This window comes from Protopterus annectens, chromosome 2.part2 (genome assembly GCF_019279795.1).
Source record: "Protopterus annectens isolate FY-2018-M chromosome 2.part2, PAN1.0, whole genome shotgun sequence".
NCBI classification, from domain to species: domain Eukaryota; kingdom Metazoa; phylum Chordata; order Ceratodontiformes; family Protopteridae; genus Protopterus; species Protopterus annectens.
The window spans coordinates 745,305,725-745,333,160 of record NC_056730.1 but is presented as its reverse complement, the minus strand read 5'-3'; positions in this window follow the sequence as shown (position 1 = coordinate 745,333,160).

Here is a 27,436-nt window from a genome sequence, read left to right as displayed (position 1 = left end):
CTGCCGGAGAGATAGGTATGTATCCCAGAGACTACCCCGTCTATGGACAGGCTCCTCATCCATGTGAAGCAGAGTTCCTTCCTAACCCAATTCAAGTGCAATTTGGACAATTGGATGGAAAACTGGAAATTCATCCCTGGTTTGGCATCTATGTCTCTAATGCAAACAGGTAACCTGTAAATGGTTCATCTCCCAGACCCATGCTTACATTTATCAAGGGTATCAGAACTTGTCAGAGATTTGGGATGCATGGCTAGGCTTAAAAAGGCCCTTGTGGTCATGAGCCTAGTAAACACCTATGAACCCTATGCATCTAAATCCAGTCTCCAGGAGGGATGTGACATTAACAGAGTTTAAACAACATTGTTTGTTAGTATACTTTCGAAAATGTAATATCAAGTGGATTTGCTCTCTTACCCAAGCTAGTGCTATACTATAACAAATTAGGAAGCTGGGAGATAATTTGGCGCTGTTTCAAGAAACAAAACCCAAGAAGAAAGATGGTAATGTTTTTCAAAAATACTGAAAAGAGATGGAGGAAAATGGTCACCTCTGCTAAAAGAAGGCTCAATATACTGCTTCGCAGTTCCATTGTGTGGTCCTTAATCTGCTCTTGAATGGCTTCAGAAAACTTTTGATTCTTGCACATACAGGGAATAATCACATGGTTATTGGTAACTCTTAACAACCAGATGTAAATGACTATCCCTTTTAATGTATGTTTTGTTGTTGAGAGGGGATTTCAAAGTAATTTGACAGAGTTTTAGCAAAGAGGGTAAAGCTGCCAAAAACTCTGATCTTTTACAACAAGGCCTATGAAAAGTTTACCTGGAAGACATCTAGAGGGTAACTGATCCCACAGTTATAGATTTTACCTTTCTGGCGTTTCAGACAGGAATTTCAAGTGTACTGGCCACATGCCTGGTTTCTATTGAGTTATCTCTCTAGAATCTTAATGCAGCAATCAAAATGGCTTCATTGTATGACTAATTAAGGATAAAGTTAAAGCAAATATTTGGATCAGGGAACATTAGGGGAAATACAAGACAAATAATATATTCTTTTTATTGTATCGTGAACATTTCAAGATAAACTCAAGGAAATTTCACATTTACATGAAAGTGATAAGACATCTAACCCACAATAAATTTAATATCTTTTATTTTTGCACTCAACCCTGGCCTTCAGGATCTCCTGACATCCTACTGACACATTTGATCTTCACACTGGGGCACAGCTCTCAACTATTCAGACTTTTTTTCCAGATTTTTGCCTCGTATGTTTGGTCTGCCCCACATAAACTTTGTGGTTTTCTGGAAAATCATGGTGGACTGAAGTCAGCTATATTGACAGACATTTGAATTTTAGACTTCATATCCTTCAGAAAATGCATGCCAATGTAAAACCCATTATTCCATCAAATTTCTAAGTGCAATATTTAAAATTTGTCCCTATTTTTGGACTTTGTCCCACCTTATTTTTGCCTTTGTCCAGATTTCTTGCGTTAAGAAGTTGAGAGGTATGCACTGTGACAAATATTAAGCCATTCATTCATTGGTCAAGTGAAATACTGGTCAAAGCATAGTCCAATATACAACTCTGAAGGTATTACATTACTGTGTACAATTCAGCAAATCACATAGGAAAGTGCACAGAAAAGATACATTAAGTAAGCAATAAAGCCCAATGGGGTGTGCGTTGCTGTTTAAAGAATGTTTGCCCAGGGGTGCTCTGAGGCCCAATGCCACGGGCAGAGGACATCTACAACCCTGGGTGGGTGTTATTTAAACAATAACACACACACTGGAGGGCATTGTTAGGCTATCTGTTAAATTGTTTTGTATTTATTGTTTTTAATTACTCTCTCTGTCTTTCTACATGCATGCATACATATATATATATATATATATATATATATATATATATATATATATATATATATATTTTTTTTTTTTTTTAATGTAAAATAGTTCTTCCGCCTACTGTTGAAACTTGCCATAGTACATGCTGGCAAATCACTGGGGGCTTGAAGGCACTGAATAATGAACTACATTGGACTTTCAGACTTTATGATAGCTCTCAACTAATCAGGGATAAATCCAGAAGCTATCAGGGACACCTAAAATATTAGTTCTGTTAACCTGAGACATTGAAAGAATAAGAGAATGTGTTTTAATATACATTTTCTGAAGAAAAAAATCTATAACTGTACTTACTGTCATTCACTTAAAAATAAAAAATATAACCATCCGAACCACCAAAAACTCTAACAATGAATAATTCAAGTAGTTTTATTCATATTTATACATTTTCAAAGCCATAATGTTGTCTACCAAATCACCCTTAGCTGAGGGAGTAAACTTGATTCCCTTGGAAAACAATTGGAAATATTCATCAGTAATGGTTCTTGCTGTAAAATTATAAATAGTAAAACCCTTCCTTGTATTTACTATATTCTGCTCTGAATGAACTATTCCCTGTAATTGTTCCCATTTTGGTATACATTCTTCTTCCGTGGGTAATAGCTCTTGTTGTACTCCCCCTTCTCTGTATATTGCTGTGCTAGTTTCTCCGAGCACCTGAATACTGGAAAATCCTGTTTTCCTTCATTAAACTGTTCATCATCACCATTCCAGCCCTCACCATTTCTAACTACATCACTGTAACTAGTGAATACCCCTTGCCTTTTAGAAGTGTTATATTGACCACCTTTGCTATACTGTTTTATAGGGTATACCTGTTTATTTTTGGTATTATTAATTCTGGTTTAAGCACTTGGGCTTCAGGCCAGTTATTTTACATTAAAAGGGTTCGTGGTCTGCACTCTTGTGAGAGGAGAGGCTGGACTCTGCCCTTCTGAGCTGGGAATTTCTGGTTAAAGGCTTATAGTGCCTGCATATTTGAACTGCTTCTTACTGAAATTGGTACACTTTGTTTGCTGTAGCATAGACAAGATCCAGGCCTGCTGAATCTAGCTTTGTTTGTATAACTTGAGCACTAATCCAGGCACTCTTTAAAGTATTCAATTGTATTTACTACTGCTTGGTAGTAACTTGATTAAAGTGTAGTTATCATTCTAAGTCTTTTGGATTAAGCACTTGGGCTTCAGACCAGTTGTTTTACATTAGGAAGGTTTGTGGCCTGCACTGTGGTGGCAGGACAGGTAGCTTACATCCTTCTAAGTTGGGAACTGCTGATTGAGGGCTCAGTGTCTGTTATTCTAAAAGTCTATTAGTTCTGGTTTAAGCACTTGGGCTTCAGCCCAGTTATTTTACATTAAGAAGGTTCGTGGTCTGCACTCTTGTGGGAAAAGAGGCTGGACTCTGCCCTTCTGAGCTGGGAATTTCTGGTTAAAGGCTTATAGTGCCTGCATATTTCAACTGTTTCTTACTGAAATTGGTACACCTTGTTTGCTGTAGCATAGACTAGATCCAGGCCTGCTGAATCTAGCTTTGTTTGTATGCTTGTTTGTTTGTTTGCTTGTTATTTCCCTGAAACGCTAATACCACCTAAAACGTGGCTTTTCAGCGCTTCTGTGGATCCCTAGTGATATCTGCATTGCTTACTGTACTTATTTCCTTGTTTCACTTAAAAGAAAGTTACTGTTTGTCGTTTTTGCATTTAAGTTACCTGTAACACATTGCATTTAAGTTACCTGGCACTTGCTCACTAAAGCAATTATATAAGTCAGCACTAAAAAATTAAAAGCACTACACCCTCCCCTTGAGTACCTTGTTCCCCATTGGCCCTTTTTTTCAATTATAAAGGAATTCCCAATACTATTCTAGCATGTCCAAAGGTCAGTTGTCAATCTCCTCTCCGGTCCAGCTGGTGAATCTGGGAATCTTGAGGCAATGTTACAACTGCTTCATGTACACAGACAACCCTCTCCTCCTCCCAACAAATTCCAACACATGTGAGAGATGCATCCATATAGCCAAACTGGAGGCTAAGCTCTCTCAACTCAGTACTGGTGTAACCAGTCGGGAGGAGAAGGAAACCACACTCACTACAATTCCAGTCTCACATAGACCTACCACAACAGCAAACTAAACACATAAACACACAAAAACATACTCGGAGGCTCTAAATAAAAATCTGCCTAAGCAGCAGAGACCTCCAAAACAGACACCCAAGCAACCGCTACCCCAAAACAAAACACGTGCAACACATAGCTCACAAAGCCAGTGTGCCGAACAGTCACAGCCCTTAAGGCTAAACAACATACCTGATACACTTGTAATAGGTGACTCTATCATCAGGCACACTGACATCCTGCTCACCAGGCTGAACAAGGAGAAGGTCACGGTGAGCTGCCTGTCAGGCGCTAGGATCCGCCACATAACACAAGCACTCAGGTCTCTCCAAGGCAAGTACAAATATGACTCAGTCATTGTCCATGCTGGTGTGAATGACCTGAGACGTACCTCCCTGGACTACATGAAAAGAGACATAGAGGAGCTCTCTGAGCATGTGGCCCAGGCCGGTATGACACTGACCTTGAGTAGCATCTTATCCTCACCAAGAATGATGCTACAATATGAAGACAAGATGATCAATTTCAACAATTGGCTTAAGTATTGGTGTCATTCAAAGGGGATCCAATGCCTGTCAGCCTGGGATGACATGCTCAACAAGCCACGAAGCTTTGCTAGGGACGGCTTGCACCTGTCACCCCTGGGCTTTCGGATATTGGCAAAGGCTCTTGCTACCCCCATAGTGCCTTTTTTAGGCAAGGCTCAAAAGACAAACCCACCTCCATAGGTATCAAAAGGGATAAGAAACTAAAAGTAATGCTAGTCAATGCCAGAAGTCTAAACCTCAAGATGCACGCACTTGAAACTCTCCTTAGCATGGAGAACATCGATATCTGTGCAGTAACAAAACCTGGTTCAAGGCTCCCGAGAGCACCCCAGCACTACTAGGTTATACCTCATACCATGCTTTTCGGCCCCAAAACTTGGACTGAACCACAAAAGGAGGGGGAGTATCAATATTCGTCAAAGATACCCACACCTCCAGGTTGGTGGCACAGCACGAAGCATCAGAGACTATCCATGTGCAACTAACAGTGGGTAAAACTGCCTTCCAGTTTATAGCCTGCTACAGACCACCCTCCCAAACCCAGGAATCTCACTCGGCCTTCCTGAGAACACTGGAAAATATGAAGGTCTCTCCAAACACCATTATATTGGGCGACTTCAACTACCCAAACATAGACTGGGAGCATTACTCTAGCTCCAACACCCTAGCCCAAAGGTTCCTAGAATTTATAAACACAAATGCTATGGAACAACTTGTTACCACTCCCACAAGAGGAGAAAACATACTGGACCTGATCATCACCAGCATGGGGACTCTATGCTCCAGACCAGAAGTGTATCCCTCACTGGTAAGATCAGACCATAAACTAATCTCACTGGATATTCACATCCCGACCCCACCTCCTGCCCAGAAAACCACAGTGAAAAACTTCTCTAAAGCAAATTTCACACTCCTCAAAACCGAGGTGGAATCCTTCAAAGCCCCCGGCCCTGTGGAAAATACGGCCCAGACCGCAGAATCCTTTATAAATGCATTCTATGAACACCTTCAGGAATGCATGGATCATGCAATCCCAAATAAAACCAAGACCCAATCCTGCAAAGGCAGCCGTCGTGGCTGGTGGACCCCAGCCATAAACAAACTATACAATAGAAAGAGGAAGCTACTAAATAAATGATAGAGCAAAATCCCAAAAAGGGAAGGCATCTCTGATCAGTATTAGTAAAAAGCTACGGGCACTCATAAAATCGTCTAAGACCAGCTTCAAGAGAAAAATTGCACAGGACGATTGGATAATCACAAGGCTTTCTTTAGTTATGTTAGGAACCTGGGTGGGAATTCCCAGATATGCTCAGAATTAGTCCAAAATGACAAAAATACACCGAACCCACAGACATTGCCAACATCCTAGCTGACAGGTTCAGCGCAAACTCCCCCCACCAAAGGGCAAATATCTATCCCAGCAGAGTGCTGCCCCTGACATCTCAGATGCTCAGGTAAGAGCCACCCTCTCCAAAGCAAAAAAACACAGCATCAATGGGACCAGACCGTGTCCCGCTGCGTCCTACATGAACTCCAAGAAGAGCTAAACCCAAACACAAAACTACTGTTCAATCTCAGCCTTACTACAGGATATGTACCCAAAGAGTGGCGTACAGCAACAGTGGTCCCTCTCCACAAAGGTGGTGCCTCAACGGATCCTGGAAACTAACGCCCCATAAGCCTGACTAGCTTGGTCTGCAAAGCTATGGAAAGGATCATCATGGACCTCATAAATAAAGATATTGGGGACCTACAGACACTGGATCCTACCCAGTTCGGCTTTGTTAAGGGCAGATCCTGCCTCTTAAACCTGGTTGATTTCTTTGAAACAGTCACCAAGGCCATTGATGAGGGAAGGTGGTCCACACAGCCTACCTGGACCTCGCAAAAGCCTTGATACAATACCCCACTCGGGCATTATAGATAAGCTCACCAGCTTAAATATAAACCCCTATGTCACTAGATGGGTTGCAAACTGGCTCAAGGACAGAACCCACATGGTTAGAATTGCTGGAGCCATGTCAGACTCCAAACCAGTTACAAGTGGCGTCCCACAAGGCTCAGTCCTGGGACCTCTCTTGTTCGGTATATATTTCTCGGAGGTACAGGCCAACACGGAAGGACTGTGGCTGACCAAGTTCGCAGATGACTGCAAACTGGGTGCCATAATCGACTCTCCAGCCGACACAAGCATCCTCCAAAAGGGCTTCATAGAAACAGACAACTGGTGCCAGAGCCATGGCCTCAAGCTAAACGCCAAAAAGTGTATAGTCATCCCCTTTGGCAAAAACAAAGTGCCCACAAATTACCACATAGGTGGTAATCCATTAAGTACAGAAGAAGTAATTAGGGACCTGGGAGCTCAAGTTGATAGCAGTCTCTCATTTGACAACCACGTGGCCAAAGTGGTTAGAAAAACATTTTATATAGCCCACATAATCATGAAGGGATTCACATCTAGATCAGGGGAGGTCATCGTGCCTCTTTACTCATCCCTCATCAGGCCCATAATTGAGTACAATGCCCCTTTTGGGATGTACCTTACCAGACACCTGCAGCAACTGGAAAGACCCCAAAAGTACCTCACCAAGAGGATCAAAGGGCTCAAACAGATGCCATATGCTGCCCGGTTAAAGAAACTCCAGCTCTACTCAGTGGCATACCGCCTGTTCAGGGGCGATCTGTGCCTGGCGTATAAAGCCATGTCCAACCCAGAATTAATGGACATGCTACACCTCAGAAAATCCAAATCCCATCGAGCCACGCTCGAGACTTGAACCTCAGCACTGAAATAAATAGGACATGCTGGAGGGACAGATTCATAACCCAGAGGCTCCCTTCACTCTGGAATAAAATCCCAGTCCAGGTTAGGCAGAGTCCCTCATTGACCCTCTTCAAGAGGAATCTTGATGAGTGGATGGGAGATCGTAGGTTTAACCCGGGTATCACTTCTGTGTCACTGTTAGACAGAGGCACAATATACTAACCTCGAAAAAGGGCATAGCAAAATTAATTTAAAATGGGTGGTGAAAGCCAAACACATTCTGGCTAGGCTTATAAATGCCCTAGGGCAGATAGCCTAGTATGAACCTATGAACCTATGAACTTCTCTGGTCCCTCTCCAACTTACGTTTTTTCTTTTGGAAAATGTTATAACACCTCCTTTCCACTTTGTCCAACACTTTAAAATACAATGCGTTGTATTGAAAAAATAATAAATCCGTTTTAATTTTGTTGTCCAAAACTTCTGCTTCCTGCGCCACCTCTTTTTTAACAAACCCATCCATATCTCATAAAAAAAAGTGCAAAATCAGCAATAATTTCATCATTGTACATTATTCCAAATGAAAATTTAAATAATCTTAAACCCTGTGGTATAATTTTTAAAGACATACAATGATTTAAATATGCAATGTCAATCTGTAAAGTTTTCAGTTTAAAAAGTCTCTTTTCAAGTTGGAAGATCAAGTCTTTCAAAGAACAAGCACCATAAATGTTATTTTCTTTAGCACGTTCCCTTACAGCATTCATATTGCCTGAAAAGCTGTATTGTTTCGATAAAAGGCTTGTAAATTTGCTGTTCACATCAGTTTTATTAAAACCCCCATCGCCACCCTGTTGCGAGGCATTTAAATCATTTAATAAACCATTACCACTGCCAACAGCATTACTGTTAATATTGACAGTACCTTGGGCAAAACGGACATCAACGCTTTGCATAGAATTGTCTATCGCACCCTGTTGACCCTAACAGGTGTCCTGAAGTGTAGAAACAACCAAGTTCTGGCTCAGTTCGCCTACCACCATGGGAACAATTAAAGGAAATAGTTCATTCAGAGCAGAATATAGTAAATACAAGGAAGGGTTTTACTACTTATAATTTTACAGATAGAACCATTACTGATGAATATTTCCAACTGTTTTCCAAGGGAATCAAGTTTACTCCCTCAGCTAAAGGTGATTTGGTAGACAACATTATGGCTTTGAAAATGTACTTACTGTCATTGCTTATGTCTAATTCACCATCTTTTTCCCAAAAGCCAGCTGTTTTAACAGGGTTTAAGGGAGGCAGTGCTAAAATTTGAGTCAAAATCAAAGGTGCCCCTTTGGTGACAGGTAGGGCGTTCACTTCCTCCAGAAAATGCATGTTAACATAAATCCTGTCATTATAGCAACTTTCTTGTTTTATAACAGAAATTTTTAAAATATGTACCTATTTTTGAGCTTTGTCTGGATTTCTTGAGCTAAGTGTTTGAGAGGTATGCATACCTTTTAATTTTAAATGAGTTGCATCCACTGCTTCATCTCTTTCTCTCTCTCACACACACACACACACACACACACACACACACACACACACACACACACACACTTCTGTTTTTTTTAATTTTAACACTTGCTAAACAGTAAAAGTGCTGCTTAGCAAGTGTAAAATAAAGTCTCGATTCATCTCACTCTCACTTTCATGCATGCATACACACACACACACACACACACACACACACACACCAGGGGCGGCTCGTGGCATCGGACTGCCGGACTTCAGCCCCCTCAACTAAAAAGAATAAAGTGTCAAGAACTTCAAGAAGTGTTTTAAAAAAAAAATACCTAATACCTTTTTTTTTTTTTATAAACAAACTTCCGAGTCCGCGACTCGGAAGTATCTTTATCTGATCGCACTTTAACCGCCTCGGGCTGCAGCGGTTTTAAACATCTTTTTTTTTTGTTTGTTTTGATTGCAGCCCGGAGGGGTAATGAAGGCATCATTGTGATGCCCAGAAGTCTATGCAGTTCCAAACCGCATAGAATTAGAAGGGGCTCGGACTGCGACGTCCGCAGGCACGTCATGACGTGCTTGCTAAGTTGCTGGGCTAAATGCTGCTGATTGGTTGTCGCTCTCTTCCCGGGCTTTATGTGCTGGGAAAAGAGCGAGAATCAGTCAGTTCAGTTGTTAGCTTCAGCTTTCCTTGCTTTGTAGATTGTTTCGTGACCTTTTTACTTTTTTTTTTTGTGAATAATTTTTATTTGTTTTGTTTTTGCATTGGATTTGGAATCAGATTTTACATTTTTATTTTGGGTGGATTTTGTCAGCTGTGCTGCAGCCTGTGCTAGAGAACGAAGGAAGAACAGAAGAACAAGAAGAAAGAAGAAGAAAGAAGAAGAAAAGTACAGAGTGAAGGTGCAGAATTAAGTAAGTAACAACTTAGGGTTGCCACCTTTTCAAATGCCCAAAGTGGGACATTTTTGGTACAAACATCAGATTTTGCAGGGCGAAACATACCCATGGCCAGTAAAAAGGACAGTACATCAGTTTTGTAGCATTTTAGTTGCTTATTATGTTTCTTACAACATTTAGGTGTTTCAGACACAGAATAACTGTTTTATGCAACTATTACATAAAATATAGGAAATAATTTTGTCCTAAAATCTCAGGACATTTGCCATTTTTTCAATGTTTTTGCAGGACACAACTGCCCAAAGAGGGACTGTCCCTCGCAAAGTGGGACAGGTGGTAACCCTATAACAACTACACTCCAGAACTGTACAAAGGCATAATTCTGTAGTTGTGGGCTGGTAGAAGCACTGATATTGAGGAATGAATGATACTCATAAGAAAACAATTGTAACAGCCTGTGAGCATTTTTATTGTAATATTTAATGTCATTAGGATATTCACTACTCCATTTCAACAGTTTCCTTATTCTTTTTTTTTACTTCTTCAGAGATTGTGCATATTTACTGATAATGGTGGACTGTAGAATTGTGCATATTTACAGATAATGGTGGACTGTAGAATTGTGCATATTTACTGATAATGGTGGACTGTGGAAGTCTGAGTAGACTTTTATGATAAATGTTCTGAACTGGGCAGTTTTGCCATTATGGGTGCATGCATTATGTTTCATTGCTTACTGGAAAAATGTTCAAAACAAATTTAAAACGCCCTCTAACAACTGTACTGTATTGTACAAGGAATATAATTTAGTACAATGAGGAAGGTGTATCAAAGAGCACACGTATGTTTCATATGCAAGGGGCCTATGATTTGAAAACAGCCCAAAATTAATCTTTATCTGCCACTGGCAAAATGTATTTTCTTTGAATGTGGGTTTCAATGCTGTTTCAATGAATGTGAGTTTCAAGGGCAGAGAAGTTTTAATGCTAAGTTTTCATTGTGAGACTGCATTGCTTTGTTTAGCAGATGACTTAGTGTTTGTGCTGTAAAATACAAAATAAAACTTTCAAATGAAGTCCAACTCATCATAGAAGTAAAGCAGTATGCACATTAGTGTTTATGGTAAATGGAGTGAAATAGCCAAGTAATGGTTCATTGGAATGGCTGCAGAGGCACCATTCAACCATGATTTTGTCAGGGGGGAAGGGCAGCAAACTCAGACAGGCCCAGCTGAACTATACCTCCCAACTGTCCAGATTTTCAAAGAATGAATAGATTTTTGCTTCTTATTTTTGGTTTGTTCTTCATAACATTTGTAGTTTTCTGGCAAATCATTTAGGAATTAACTAGTCACTAAATAATGATACACTGAGTTTCAGACTTCATAACCTTCAGAAAAATGCATGCTAAAGTAAGAACTGTTATTCTATCAACTGTCTCAATTTATACAAGAGCAATTTTAGTACTGTTTATATGTTCCCCCAATATATTTGGCCTTGTTCAGATTTACTGCATTAACAGGTTGAGAGGTGCATGCAAATACATTGCTTTATAGAATTAGGCATAGCCAACCTCTCAACTGTCCCTGATTTTGGCTCAAAATGTTGCTCTTCCCCCTAATAATCCCTCTGCAAAATAGCAATTTTGGAAGAAAACATGGCAGGTTTACAATTAAGAAATAACTGTAATAATCAAAGTTATAGATTACTTGAAATGCATGTAGATTCTTTTATTTTGCCAGCTGCTCAAGTTAGCAGTACTAATATTAAAGTGTCCCTTCTTTGACAGGTTCCCAGCTGTATTGTGTACCTATTTTATATTTTTGCATCACATTTTTGGTCCATTTTTCATAAAATTGTGTTTTTTGGCAAATTAGTGACAAATCATTAAAGACTGAAGTTAGAAAATAATGACAGACATTTGAATTTCAGATTTAAACCCTTCAGAAAATTCATACTAATGCAAGACCTATTCTATTATCTTTCTAAGTTTATTAGAGCAATATTTAAAAATTGTCCTTATTGTTGGGCCTTTGTCCCACTTCTGTGTATGGCTTTGTCCAGATTTCTTGCTCTGAGGATGAGAGGTATGACAAATGTGTCAGGGCCATCACAGTCAGCCACAGACATTTCAAATTGTGACATACTTGTTGCACCCCACTCCCCCATGTAGTGACTCTGGATGTGTCCAAGCAAGGTAAGGAGTAGTTATGCAGTGTAAATGTGCAGTGTGTCCCCCCATCCAAGGTAGACACAAGTACTACAGTGGCTTTTCATCTGTCCTTGATTTTGCAGAATGGTCTGGTTTCTGTCATATTTTTTGTACTGTTGATTCATGCTTATTACTCAGATTTATGCTTATTAGTGCCTGTTGCTCTGTGTTTAAGTAACAATGCTTTAATGACCATACGGTAAGCATGTCTGAGATCGTAAGGTGCAAGTAAGCTTTAATAAGCATACTGTTAAAGAATTGCCAACATTGAAAGCCTTTCTGTTGTTGCCATGCAGAGAATACTTGACTAGATGATGTATAAGCCTTGGGTATTAAAGGACAGGATTCCATTATTTTAAAAAGCTCATTACACTTGTTGGAGACTTCCAGTCATCTCTACAGACTTTACCCCTAAACTAAACAGAATGCCAATCATGTGTGGTCCATAACCTGTACAGTAATCCTTTAAGCAATGTATCTTGAGCTTGTTTCTTGTTTGATTTTCATTTTTTACTTTGATCATGTTTTCCCCATGAAACAAGTAGATAGTTGTCAGGCAGCAGGTCTTTTTTGGATAAGAAACATTTTTACAAGTGGGGGCATCACAGAGATTTCTACTTTCAGCATGTTACTTGGTACTTTAATAAAGCTGAATATAAATTATAATTAGAACTGCAGTGCAAGGAGAAGTGGTTTGAGTTGAGTGCTTCTTGTTTTTCTTATACTTAACTTTGACTGGCATTCCAGTAATATATTTAAAAAGTAATTTATTTTTTCATGCCTCACAACCTTTTGTTTCCATCTAGATATTAAGTAAGCTGTCATGCAGCCAATGCATTGAAATATTTTTATTCTTCTACACTTATTTTTGTCTTGATTGGACTCTCATAATGATGGTTTGGCAGGCACCCAGGGCAGCGTATTTAATTAAAGTTAGTTTTTGTGGTTTTGAGCATAGCTCCTCCCCTTTCTAGTTGGCCACACCCCTTCCCTTGATCCCACCCATTAAGCTGTCTCCTGCAGCCCCCCTTTGATTTGAAGTCACCAGCCGCCACTGACACACACACACACTTTTCTTCCTTTTTTAAATTTTTTTTGTTTTAATTTTACATTCGCACTGCTTAGTGAGCATAAAAAATGGTGGTCATTATCTCCATTACAGTCCAAGTTAGACAGCAATTTAATATGCTGCGATGAAGCAGCGGACTTGTTTTTTCAGTAGGCATTACCTCTACATTAATACCATGCTGGAGTACGTTCTTTCTCTATTCAGAGTGGAGATGTACAGGTTGCCCATTCTCATATTTCAATTAACAACTTGACTCAAACTCTTCTCTCATGACTTCTACAACTTGTATTTAACACATCTTGAATATATATATACATATATATATATATATATATATATATATATATATATATATATATATATACATATATACATATATATATATATATATATAGAGAGAGAGAGAGAGAGATCTCTATCAGATGATTGAATTTTCAAAACTGAAATTCATATGGTTGGGACCATATGATTGAAGTTTTGAAACTTCAAATGTTTTGAATGGACATCACGGTACAGCACAGATCAGGAAATTTACCCTATTCCTCACTATAGTGCGATCTTGGAATTGGTATATTTAATTTGCAGGGGCTTTGGAGAGCACAGGGGAGCTTGCTCCCTGCAAAAACAATTATTTTCGAACTTTTGGAACTTCGATAATCTGATAGGTATCCATATATATATATATATATATATATATATATATATATCTATATCTATATATAGACACACACACAGATATATATATATATATATATATATTTCTGGTCTTAGCATACATCTTGCAAAAAATAAAATCCAGCTAAACTGCAACTCTAACAAGATTACCAAACCAAACTATTAGTCAAACTATGTTAGTTGTAGTTATTTCAAAATACAGCCTATGGGGAGAATACCACTGTTCTATGCAAAGCTGGAGCTGCAGGCTTTCTCTCTTGTCTAGTAATGCATCAGCTGAAATGTGTGATTTTACACTGTGCTGCCTATAAGTGTAATCAGTTTGTGTAACAAATTCTTCTAATATGTTTCTAGCCAACTACCACTGAGGAACAAGGGTATTTTGTTATCAAAAGAAAGCAGGCAGATACTGGAAAGCAGCTTTCACTCCTTGTTTATTAGTTGGTAAGAAGCACAGAAAAAAGTTTCTTCAGACAATTGCAAAGCGTCAAGCCTTCGTCTTTGTCAGCCTCATTAGTAGTGATCTGACTGCAGACTGCACATATAGTACATAAGGGAGCTGCAAATCACTCGGAAGACTGTCAACAAGCTACAAAGCGTGAGCTCAAACACAGTCGAGAGATATGGGAAAATGTTGGTGAAAGCTAAAAATGACAAAACATATCCTGTTACACATACTATAACTATCCCACACTATGCCAGTGTGCGACTGAGCACATACATAGTGCTGTCTGTGAGTCATCAGTCTGACAAAAACAGTGTAGCAACATAACATTTCAGAAACTGAAACAAAATGTGAATTATTGTTTGGTTTGTAAAATAAATATAGTATAACTATAGATGAGTATAATGCAATCTGAGTTAAATCTCACAGGTCAGCTGATACATCTGGAAAAAGAAAGACCTGTGGCAAGACCACATACACCCAGAGGTCCCTTGCCTAAGGAATCATTTCCGAAGTATACAAGAGCAGAAAGATGGTCAGAGCAATACAAAATGAATGTGCATCCAGGATCCTGTAATTTAAAACCCAAATTTTCTTTTTTTTTTCTGCAGTGGCATCATCTTCTCAACAGTAACCCCAGTAATGATCTTCTAATTGTAATATGGTGCAAGAAGCAGGTCTTAGTGAGGGGCAATGCCGTTATACTTCATAAATGGCATTATCTTAAGTTAATCTATCCATTTTCTCACCAACGAGAAATGTATTGAGAAGATGTCAATAAAGGAAACATTGTCGTTCTTCCAGTAGCTTGCCTTGCTTTGGACATATTCTGCCAACATCCCTCCAGTCAAATCCACCTGAATGCCAGGTAGCATATGCCACCCACCCCCAATCCTCCACTGCATTTAACCTTCTCCTTGGCTAGCCCTCTGGTACAATGGTTGTAACTTTTAACCCAGGTCATTGGCACTGCAAACAGTAGACTTTCCTCCTTGGCAATAGGACTGAACAGGTGAACAATTGTTTTTCTGAAGTATGGGCAAATTCCCAAATCCCTGACTGCAAGTCATCTCTATACGCCACGCAGGCTAAAGTCATGATATTCTATTATTATGTCTGATCACAATTGGTGAGCACATTTACAGATACATAAAGCATATGACGGATATCTTCTACAGTATCCTGTACATTTCCCATTAGAATACTCCATGATGTTGCAGATAAGAGGCTTGCGTATTTGTCATATATCCGAATGTAGGGATAAGCAATGCTATTATGTAAAATCTTCAATTTGGATACAATATAAACAAATGCCACATCAGCATATGGAGTTACTTTTACATATCTGAAATTACATGGGTTTTAGATCATGATTTCAATAAGATTAATACTTTATCTACTAGTGCAAAGTAGACTGCTTTTTCTCTTTCAGCTCTGTTTCTATCTACTGCATTGCCTGTTTAATGTGTTCTGTATCTTCTGGGCTGTGGCTGAAATGGGACCAAATGGATCAGTCCACTACTGGTCAACAAACAGTGCATAAAACTAAATACCTAAGAATAAGTCACTGGAAGCAAACCTCAGCATGGCCACTAAAGAGCACCAGCAGACTTCAAAAACTGCAGCAGACAAGAATCAAAAGTAAAAAATAGTGAAACTGGACCTAGCAAATAAAAACAGCCACAGCCATGCAACAAAATACATTGACATTGTTTGGTGGGGACTGTATGTTCTACAGCTCTGTCACACCATTTACACAAAACTCCACTTACCAGGCTGCACTCTATGTGAGGGTCAAGTGTGCAAATTTCACTTTTCGCATAACTGTCTGATTTGTCATAGTGAGGTACTGTGATGGGGAATTCTTTGCTCCAAGATGTTGTAATCTTAGACTAAATCATAAGACGAATAAGTACGGCTGATTAATACTCTTCATAGGTGACAGAGGACTTTGATCCTCATTTACAAATCTCTTACTTAATATTCAAAAATAAAATAAAATTGCCAAAGATTCCAAAGACAACCACAAGGCATTCTATAGCTATGTCAAGAATCTAAATGCCAATGCTCAGATCTGCTCTGAGCTACAACAGAATGGCATTAAATATACTGATCCCAAGGATATTGCCAATATCCTGGCAGATCGATTTAGTCCAACTTCACCCTCCTCTCACCTCCTAAAGGGCCCATCTCAATACCAAAATATTGCCAAATTCCAGTAATCACGGCCACACAGGTAGAAACCGCACTTTCCAAAGCTAAGAATACAGCATCCATGGGACAAGATGACATCCCAGGCTGTGTACTACATGAACTACAGAATTAACTGGCACCTCACCTAAGTGTCATGTTTAATCATAGCCTCACCTCAGGCTTCGTGCCCACTGAGTGGCGCACAGCTACAATTATCCCACTCCACAAGGGAGGATCCACCTTGGATCCCGGGAACTACCATCCCATCAGTCTGACAAGCCTGATCTGCAAGGGCATGGAACGCATTATCATGGAACTTATAAACAAAGACATTGGCAACCTTCAAGCACTGAACCCCACCCAGTTTGGGTTCGTGAAGGGCCAATCTTGTTTCCTGAACCTGAATGACTTCTTCAAATCAGTCTGCAGGGTTGTGGACGAGGGTAAGGTGGTCCACACAGCCTATATGGACCTTGCCAAGGCCTTCGACACCATCCCCCACTCTGGAATCATAGATAAACTTGCTAAGCTGGGCATAAATCCCTACGTCACTCGATGGGTTGACAACTGGCTTATTGACAGAACCCAGACTGTAAAAGTAGCTGACTCCAAATCCAGCTCCAGACAAGTGACAAGTGGAGTACCTCAGGGTTAAGTCATGGGACAGCTCTTGTTTGGCATCTACTTCTCTGACGTACAGGCCAACACTAAGGGACTCTGGCTAACATAGTTCGCAGATGACTGCAAACTGGGAGCCATTATTGAATCCCCAAATGATGTGCATATTCTACAAAAGGGCCTTACAGAAACAGATGCTTGGTGCCAGAGCCATGGGCTCAAGCTCAATGCCATGAAATGTACAGTTATTCCTTTTGGGAAAAAACATGCACCCATGAATTACCACATAGGTGGCAGTACACTAAACACTGAAAGTGTGATGAGAGACTTAGGGACACAGGTGGACAGTGGTCTCACCTTCAATAACCACATTGCCACAACAGTCAGGAAATCCTACTATGTGGCACACCTCATCACTAAGGGCTTTTCATCCAGAAAAAAGGAGGTCATTGTCCCACTGTACTCATCCCTCATTAACCCCATTATAGAGTACAATGCCTCATTTCATATGTACCTCGCAAGATATCTGCAACAGCTGGAAATGCCGCAGAAATACCTCACTAAAAGAATCACAGATGCCCTATGCTGACCATCTAAAAAAACTCCAGCTATACTCTGTGGCATATCGTCTACTCAGAGGCAATCTCTACTTAACTTACAAGGCCATGTCAAACCCTGAGCTGCTGGACATGCTCCAATTAAAGAAACCCCAATCCCGCAGAGCCACATGCTCCAGGGATCTAAACCTTGTCATCACAATGAACAAAACATGCTGGAGGGATAGGTTCCTGACCCAGAGACTCCCCATACTCTGGAATAGACTGCCCATGCATGTCAAGCAGAGCACCTCCTTGGCCCTCTTCAAAAGGAACCTTGACGATTGGATGGGAGATAGGAAATTCACCCCGGAGATCATGTCAGTCGCCCTGCTAGACAGGGATCCAGGGAAGTAAATAATGTGGGAAGAAATATCCAGGGAATTGTTATGGCTAGGCTTGTATAGGCCCTTGGGCTGATAGCCTAGTACCAACCAATGAACCTATAGCAGAAAATCTATAAAAATACCCTCCCTGACTGAAGGGTCCTCAGTTGTGGTCATCTCCATCAGCCGCTGTTCAGGAAAAACTGTGAAGCACTGCATTCAGGATCACATATGTGTGCCCACAGTGAAGCATGTTATAATGTAACACAGTGGCTACACAACTGACTGGTGTCCCAGAACTCATGAACACACCTCATACCATTAGTAAGAACCTTCTTGGAAAACAAGAAATAATACTGAAGTAATTTAACTCTGTAACAGAGAGGGATGGAAACAACTCAGGGTACTACAGGAGGTGATGGGGAGGAGTGGATGCAAAGAAGCCAATGCCTGCTCACTTATTCTAGGGGGGCAGTGGTGTGACCCATCGCAGCATGCCAGAGGAAACCCTGCCTGACAAATATCAGAATATGGGACCATGTACAAGCACTGAACTTGCAGCCTTTGTCAGGCAATACAAAGCACTGGAGCATGGAAACACACATGCATCCAAAGGTCAGCAATGCATGGCACACATCAGCTGCTGAAGGTAACAGGGGATAGGACTAAACTAGAAAAAAATCTGATGATTTCCTACATTATCATCTCCTGTGACCAGCTTCTGTCCACCAGGAAGAGATGGGCAGGTTGAGTTATAGGAAGTTTGATGGTAGCAGCCTTCTGAGGAAAAACAAATACAAAATAATGAAATAGCAAAGAGGATTTAACAGTTGCATTGTTAAACAACAAACAATATACACAATATATTTCTCCACTTAAGGGGAACTCTAGCAGCTGATGCGAGTGGAGGAAACAGCTATACTGCAGTAGAAAGGGGTGAACAGCAAATATTTCTGACCCCTCAAGGATGGCCCTCATAAAGATTAACTAATAATGTAAAATTGTTATGTCCAACATTAGGAAGCTTCCTTAATTGGCCATTTGTGGGGTTGAATCCCAAGCAGTAACCACCTTATTGGAAAGAGCCAGAGAACTGCAAAAGCATGCAGTTCTAAAAGCTTGGTACTGGAGTACTTTTCCCCAGAATGTATTATTTTTATTTGATTTATTTCCATTTGTTGACCGGGATAGTATGACTGGCAAAACACCTTCTCAGCAGAGACCCAGGGAGAAAAGCTCCATGTTTACATATTAAAACAAAAACAATTGCTAAGCTATCTCCTGCAAGAAGAACTCCTTTCCCTCATACAACTCGGCTTCTGTCCTTCCCATAGTACTAACACTGCACTTCTAACCTATACCTGTCAGTAAAGATAGAGATAACGACAGACTAGTACCCTCTTTATTTCTAGACTTGTCTAAAGCCTTCAACACAGTTTGTCACAGCAAACCTCTACTTCAAATGTCCTCACTAGGTCTCTCTCAGCCTGCCCTTCTATGGTTCAAAAGCTACCTGCCCAGTAGGTGTCAGTCAGTAAAATGTCACTGCACCCTCTCGCCATACCTCCAGTCTCTACTGGTATACACAAGGCTCTGTTCTTGGTCCCCTCCTCTTTAACATTCTCACCAACACCCTCTACACATCCACATAACAGGCATCCCTAATACAGTATGCAGATAAGTCCACACTCATTTGCACATCAGATAACATGACTTGCTAATGATTGGATCCTGCAAAACGACTGTTTCTTGCCGGAATATAATCTTATTCTCCTTGACTAAGAAACAGATGAAGTGGGCATTGAAAATAGATGGGAAAATGCATTACAATATTAGCACCAGCATCAAAATCACTTTAGAATCAACATGAAGCCAACATAATGTCAAGGTAAGGCTGGCCTTTTAACCAAACTGTGAACTTAATCATTATCCCTGTATCTGCACACTTACAATCAAACAAGTTTGCATCATTTATATAATTTATATATATTAAACAATATCAAAGAAGCAGCCGTGGTGGTACAGCAGTAGCGTTGTTACCTCACAGCAAGAGGTTCTCCTGTTCGATTCACGGCTGGAGTGCCTTCTGTTTGGAGTCTCCATGTCCTCCCCATGGTCGAGTGGCCTTCGAAAGACATGCGTGAATGGGCGTGCCTTCGCTGAAGGTTGGGCATTGGGCTGGCAACTCGGCACCATAAAAATCGATTGTCAATCGTTAGCGGACCGGAGTTCCTAACCGGAAAAAGCCGAAAAGACCAACAACATCAAAGAAGCAGTAAACAATTCATTGTTATCTTTGGGGCTGGCTCCAAGTCACAAGATGCAGCCATGAATGTACCCCAATTAACCATTTCAAATACCAAACCTGTGAGCTGGAGAAGCCAGTCTGGGACACCCATTCCAGGGAAAGAGAGCATTGGAGGTTGACTGTTAGAAAGCACCTGCTGAGCAGAGATATGGAAGGGCATGAGTAGTCAGTGACACTCAACATGTTAACTCTTACACTGCAAGAGTATACTGCACCTGACTATTACAGGAAGACAGAAGGTCGGGTCTCCACCCGTTACTTAAGATTTCCACCTTGGAGGAAGGCTAGCTTTAGGAAGCAGCAAAGTGAATTTTCAGGGTGGAGAGGAAGAAGATATTCCACTAATTAATTGAGGGTCAGGTGGTTGCTGGGAGGACGAAAGACATAGAAAATGCATTTAAAACTTTTAAGGTATGGGGTTCTGAGAAATTAGACATTAGGCAAGGAATAAACCTTTCAGAATAAAAGCCACAACTATATGGCTTCAAGCTGAGATACTGTCTTTGTACAAGACCAAAATAAATAAAATAATTCCCCTTCCTACTTCTGCCAACTATTGATGAAATAATGGATGTGGGCAATTAGGTTGGCGGTGTCGAGCTGATTTTATGAGAGACAAGCTATAACTCCTAAGTTATTACTACTGAAATGACAGGAAGGAAGAATATATCTGATAGAGTGAGTGCAAACAAATATAAGAAACAAAGATGTAACAAAACCCAACTGAACTGATAAGATGCTGTAGCTGACTAGGTAATGGTATTTCCATAAATTAAGGGGCATTTTTGGTGCGTCTGAACTACTGTGCTTTGAAGAAGTATTGTTTAAATATACTGCTGCGTTATTTTCTTTATCTTTACTATTTTGGCATTGCTTGGACGGTACTTTTAGGTGGTTGAGGATAGCTGACCAAGTGCCATCTAGTTGAACATCACTTCAGGCAATAAAAAAAAAGGTTAAATAGCATTTAAAAACAATCTTTTAAATATACTTTTCAAACGGCTCCCACACTTCATAAAGGTGACTGTGTTCCCTGAACTCGAAGGTCAGTAAACATTAGGTGAAAGAGGAATTTTCCTCTTTGAGTGATCTCCATCAACAAAAGCATGACTAATTAGTTCAGAATTACTATATACTTGGATCAAACAGAGCTGCCTGATTATTCTTTCACATTTTAATATTTACTTTTTCTTAATTTTCTTTATTATTTCAGATTAGAAGTTGTTCCAACCATCTATCAGAGATCATTTTAAAAATGGAGCTACGTGATGTCACTAAAAGTATACTCTGTGTACCCGATTTATCATTCAAGAACTTACAAGAGCTAAAAAATAAATGAAATACTACCAAGCAAGTTTTCTGCCACAGCCTGCAAACCCACATATTTTCTACCACAGAGGTGTACCCAATGCCCCTCAAACCTAAATACTTCCTCTGGGAACTTATAAAATCCAACAAAAGGGAGTACATGAATTCACATTATCTCCAAGTTAGTGTGACGTCAGAGGCAGCATTTGGAGATAAGGTATGTTCAGAGACAATCATCATGGGTACTGGGGGGTATATAGCCTCAAAAATGCTTTACAGCTGTTTATTTTTTCCACTAACTAGGGGTGACTCAGTTGGTATGTTTGGTATCAGTGAGCAGTATTTTGATATCACAAAGCAGTTGATTTAAATACTTAACTGACAGAGCTACGTCTAACACAACTAAAATTCTAACCATAAACAACTTATCTTGCATTTCACATCTTATAAACCAAGACTCATGTCAAAATAAGTTAAACAGAATTACTTTTCCACTAAGTATGGTTTTCTTACTTTATCATGTTCCCTTAAGAAGGTTATCACTTGCTATAACAATTCTACTTCTTTATAATAAAACATAACTTTCAATATTTCTACCTTCCTTTCCCAGAACAGTAGTTCCTGCCTTCTGACCCTACCCTGTACTCCATCAGATTGTGCAGCAGACTGGGCAGTTTTTTCCCCAACACATACAAGATGACAATATCACTGTCTACCCTGTTATATTCTTGTGTGTGTGTGTGTGTGTGTGTGTGTGTGTGTGTGTGTGTGTGTGTGTGTGTGTGTGTGTGTGTGTGTGTGTGTGTGTGTGTGTGTGAAAAGAGCCAAACACATTTACTAAATCAAAAAACAATGTGGTTTCACTGTAAAATCTGTAGCTTCCAAGGTACATATTAACATATAATGAGCAAAAGACCAGCACATTGTTATACAGGTACATATGGCATGCAGATACATGACATCACATTAAACATAAAGTGAAGCAAAATGCCTGTGTAGTGATCCTACTTATGCACAGGATGCCTCACATTAAAGTAATTTTATTAACAAAATGATTATTAATACAGTTCACAACTGCAAGCAATCAAAATGGAAAAAATGTGTTAGACAAAATATAACCAGATCCAATATTACATTTATAATATACATAAATATGTCAGATCATGCATCTATACATACATTTTATAGCTAAATATATATTTATAAAGTGCAATTCTCATCCTTTTTTTAAACAAAACATCTTTACTGATTTATCACTTATGACATAAGCAATCATACATTTGTATAAATGAAAACAAACCATAGTGACATATTTTCAGTTGCAAACATTATACATTCCATATAATCTTCTATACAGTCACTGTCAAGTGAACATTACATAACTAATTCACTTCCTGCCTTCCCTTATACTTTATTCCTCCTCCAAAACATTATTCTGCATTTATTGTTCCCACAATTCCCACTTTCTTTTTTTCTATGTAATTTCCACCTACCCTTTTCTGAAGATCCCACTTATTTATTTATTATTCATTTATTTATTTGTCATTTGTTGACCAGGTTAGTCTGACTGGACAAATAGCCATTTTTTAGCAGAGACCCAAGGAGTAAGGCTCCAAAAGAAAAAAAAAATAAAGGTAAATAATATGGTAAAAAATATTACAAAGAGAAGATGGCATCAAAAACTAAGCATACATAGTACAAGATACAAAATAGAAAAATAACATCATACAAAATAACGTACAATATATAAAACATAATGCAGTATGGCCAGATTTGAAACATAAAAAATAATAAAGATAAATATCATAAGAGGTCACATGTTAATGGAAGCTATAGGAGAAAACCGAAACATTTAAAGGTATAAGTCTTTATAGGGGTAAAGACCCATATGAAAGGCCAATAACCAGGCAAGTTCAAGGAAAGCTGAGAGAACAAAAACAAAACAGTTAGCGTAGTATAAGGAAAGACAGAAACTGTTAGCAAAGTGAAATAAGCAAACCAAGAGAAGTGGGAGCGATAGCCATCAGAGTTATAAGAAGGGAAGATATAACCGGTTAGATCACAGAAGAAGTAAAATTATAGAAAAAATGAAAATTATACAAAATTGGGTGATTACATAGACAGGACCAAGATTTATAGAGGCTTTCCTTCAGGGTTGTTTTAAAGGACTTAGGCTTAGAGATTGATCTGACACAGACGTAGTTTACTCTAGGTATTAGCTACAGAGAAACTATAAAGGAGTTACCAATGTTTTTCTTATGCTTATAGACTTGCAGGAGGTGCTATTGACAGCTATAGAGAGCACAGCTAGGATTGCAAGGTTGGATAAGAGGAGAGAGAGGGACATGACGAGGGTTCATGTAGGATAGAGTGTGCCATGAGAAGCTGAAGTAATAGAATTTGGTGATGAAATTCCAGACAGTGTGGTCTTTTTAGAGCAATGCAATGGTGGGTACAGTAAGGTAGGTTGGAGGCAAATCTAGTTATAGGTGAGTTCAAATTTGGACAGAAGGTTGGACTGAAGATTAGTAAGTATAGGGGCTGCGTAGAGAAGTGTGGGGAGTAGAAAAGTTTGTGCAAAGTACAGTCTTGAAGTATTCATGAGGAATTTTTTATGCCTGTATTGCAGGCCCAGTTTTTGATGTGTCTTTTTAATGTACTGATGACTGTGGAGATCTAACTTTAGTTGGTCGTCAATAAGAACACCTATAAGTTTAGTGTGAGGTTCAATGGAGATGGTTGTATTGTTGAGGAATAAGACAGTAAAGGTGGCTCTGTGATGTTGGAGAGTTGTAGGGAGGAACATGTAGTCTACACTTTGTGGTAACCTTTATGAATCCCAGTCAATATTTAAAGCTGCAAGAATATCAGTAGGAAAACTAAAATTAGGAGGAAGAAGGTGTGAGTTATGTCTGTGTCATCTGTTCACTCAGAACAGTGTACAACTAGTGTACGCTTTATTGAATCTGGCCCTATGTCTAGGTAATTCAGATTCTATATCATAGCTCAAAAAAATATATATATTTTCCATAGTTACACCAATCTGCTCCCCCCAATAGTTCTAACAGTTTAATCTTTGGGGAATTTTTAAAGTCTGCCAACTCAATACACTCCCTAAAAATATACTCCCAACCTCTTTCTTCCCCATCACACCTCCAACATTTGCAATCTACCCGAGGTAAAATTACTTGGAGTCTGCTTAGGGTATAAAATTACCTATACAAACTCTTCCAAGCAAAAATCCTAAATCTTCTTTACTTTGTTGCTGTTACATTCTTTTCTTATACATCATTTTCAACACATTTTACATTTATATCTGACATACTGTCCTGTAAATGATTTGTGAAGAATGGCAAATATCTGGAAGTTCTTATAAACTGTAAATGATGCTCCCTGTATAAGGAGATCAATGTGTTTACATTTTGATTAAAGCAGATCATTATCTATACAATTCCAACAGATTCTCCAAATTGCAACACATTTCTGTATGTCTTCCACCCATGGACCTCTTAATATTTTAGATCTTCCCTAAAATACCTTCTCCACCAGGCCCCTTGTACAGCTGCCTTACAGTACTTCCCGTCTACCTTTCTAAATGGGCTAAGTCTGCATAAACCCATAGTTCATACAAGTCAAACTTCTATTTTAAAAATGCTGCAGGAAAGGGCTGAAGTAGCCATAATGGTTTAAACATCATTCACACTGTCACTATCATAAAATGAACTGTTAGTCAACCTCAAATAACTGCAAAAGGATATAATTTAAGGAAAAGTTCAGTTTTACATATGTGCAGCAGCAATTTCAATGAATATACAGTGATCCATTTGGAAAGTAATATACCATTAATGTTTTGCTTCCCTCTGCAATATCTAGCCATATGCAATATGGATTTTTACTCCAAAATAACAGTTATCTGACATATCTAAGTACAGTGTACCCTGAAAGTTTTTTTTGCATTTAACAATGTCTTCCTTCCTTAAGAACTATGCTGTTTTAATATGGATTTGATAGCTCACTGCATAGTGTTCTTACACAGCTACATTTGTCCAACTCCATTTCTTGTTAAGGGAAATTAGCAAATTGTCATTGTGTGTGCCATTGCACCTATTGCTTAATGCTGTACGTTAATCCAGCGCTACAGCATTTAGTTCTTGTAAGAGAGAATTAATACACACACAGTCATATACAGCCACAATCCTATAAATAAGTTCTAATAAACTGTAAGGGCTTTCATCCTTTTAGTTATGTAGATCTTGTCAGACATGAACAAATCATAAAGCAAATAATTTATGAATCGAAAGATGAAGGGTCTGAATGGAGAGATGATGGTGTCCAAATGGAGAGATGATACGTCAGCAAGCAAAGGAGAGTAGTACTGGTGGAACTGAATTCATCCTCAAGTCTTGGTGAGTACCATCATGAGGTGGACCTTGTTTTTTTACAACATCTCATCAAGATGACACTGATCTATAGACTACATTTTATAAAGCATATATCATGGACAGAAGTAGGATAAAATAAAATAAAAAAAGATAGATAGGTGCACAAGACCCAGAATAAAAAAGTGCCCAATCCTGGTAGGTGCACTGCTCCCAGGACTGGAAAAAATGACAGTGTAGAGTCCTCAAGACACAATAACATTCCTACAATGGGGCTAGGCCAGGCCCAGGAGGAGGATGCCCCCCCCCTGTTGTAGAAGGAAGTAACAGTACATAAAAATTACAAAAACTACAAAAAAGAGCCATAAAAACGATAGAGTGGACTGTTGAGGATAAGAAAGAAATTATGTATTGTTACTATTAAGCAAGAAGCCCAGCATTTCCAGACAGAAGATATACAAAAAGATTAAGAAAGAAATTAGAGGAAAGAAAAATACTTCCACAAGAAAAACTGCCAGAAGCTTCAAATAAAAAATTGTGTTCATTAATACAGCAGATTTATGAAAAACATTATACAGACCAAGAAACCTTGAGCTGTTTGGAAAAAGAAGTGACTGAGGAAGTGTGAAAATATAAAGAACAAAATCTAGAGACTTTTGAAAAGTATAAAAAAAGAAATATGGACATGGGAAAGAAAGAGGGGTCTGATATGGTGCAATATTTATGCAAAGGCGAAAGCCAAATTAATCAACACAAATAAGCCAGTCCCACATATATTTGAAGAAAAATATAGTCAAAGGCACCCATATATGGAAATTTTCACAATAAAAAAATATCACAAAGAGAAGAACAGAAGATTAGTAAAGCAGAAGTTAGAAATATAGAAGTTGAAATTATGGAATATTTACGAAGTGAAAGATTTAGTATAGGAAGTCTAACACAGGTTATATCACAGCACAGCAACTGTGGTCCCGCTACACAAGGGTGGGGCCACAACTGACCCTGGGAACTACCGACCAATAAGCCTGACCAGTCTGATCTGTAAGGCTATGGAGCGAATCATTATGGAACTCATAAATGGAGAGATTGGGAACCTCCAGTCGCTGGACCCCACACAGTTCGGCTTCATCAAGGGCAGATGATGCCTCCTGAACCTGGTGGATTTCTTTGAGACAGTTACTCAGGCTATAGATAAGGGAAAGGAGGTACACACGGCTTACCTTGACCTTGCTAAAGCATTTGACACCATTCCCCATTTGGGTATTATTGATAAGCTCACCAGCCTGGGCATAAACCCTTACATCACAAGATGGATCGCAAACTGGCTCTCAGACAGATCCCATAAAGTAAGAGTAGCAGGATCTATGTCTGAATCCAGACCAGTAACGAGTGGTGTGCCTCAGGGCTCTGTCCTGGGGCCCCTCCTGTTTGGCATACACTTCTCAGAAGTCTGATCATGAAAGGGTTTGCATCAAGATCTAAGGATGTAATGGTGCCCCTCTACTCTTCCCTCATCAGACCCATTACTGAGTACAATGCACCAAT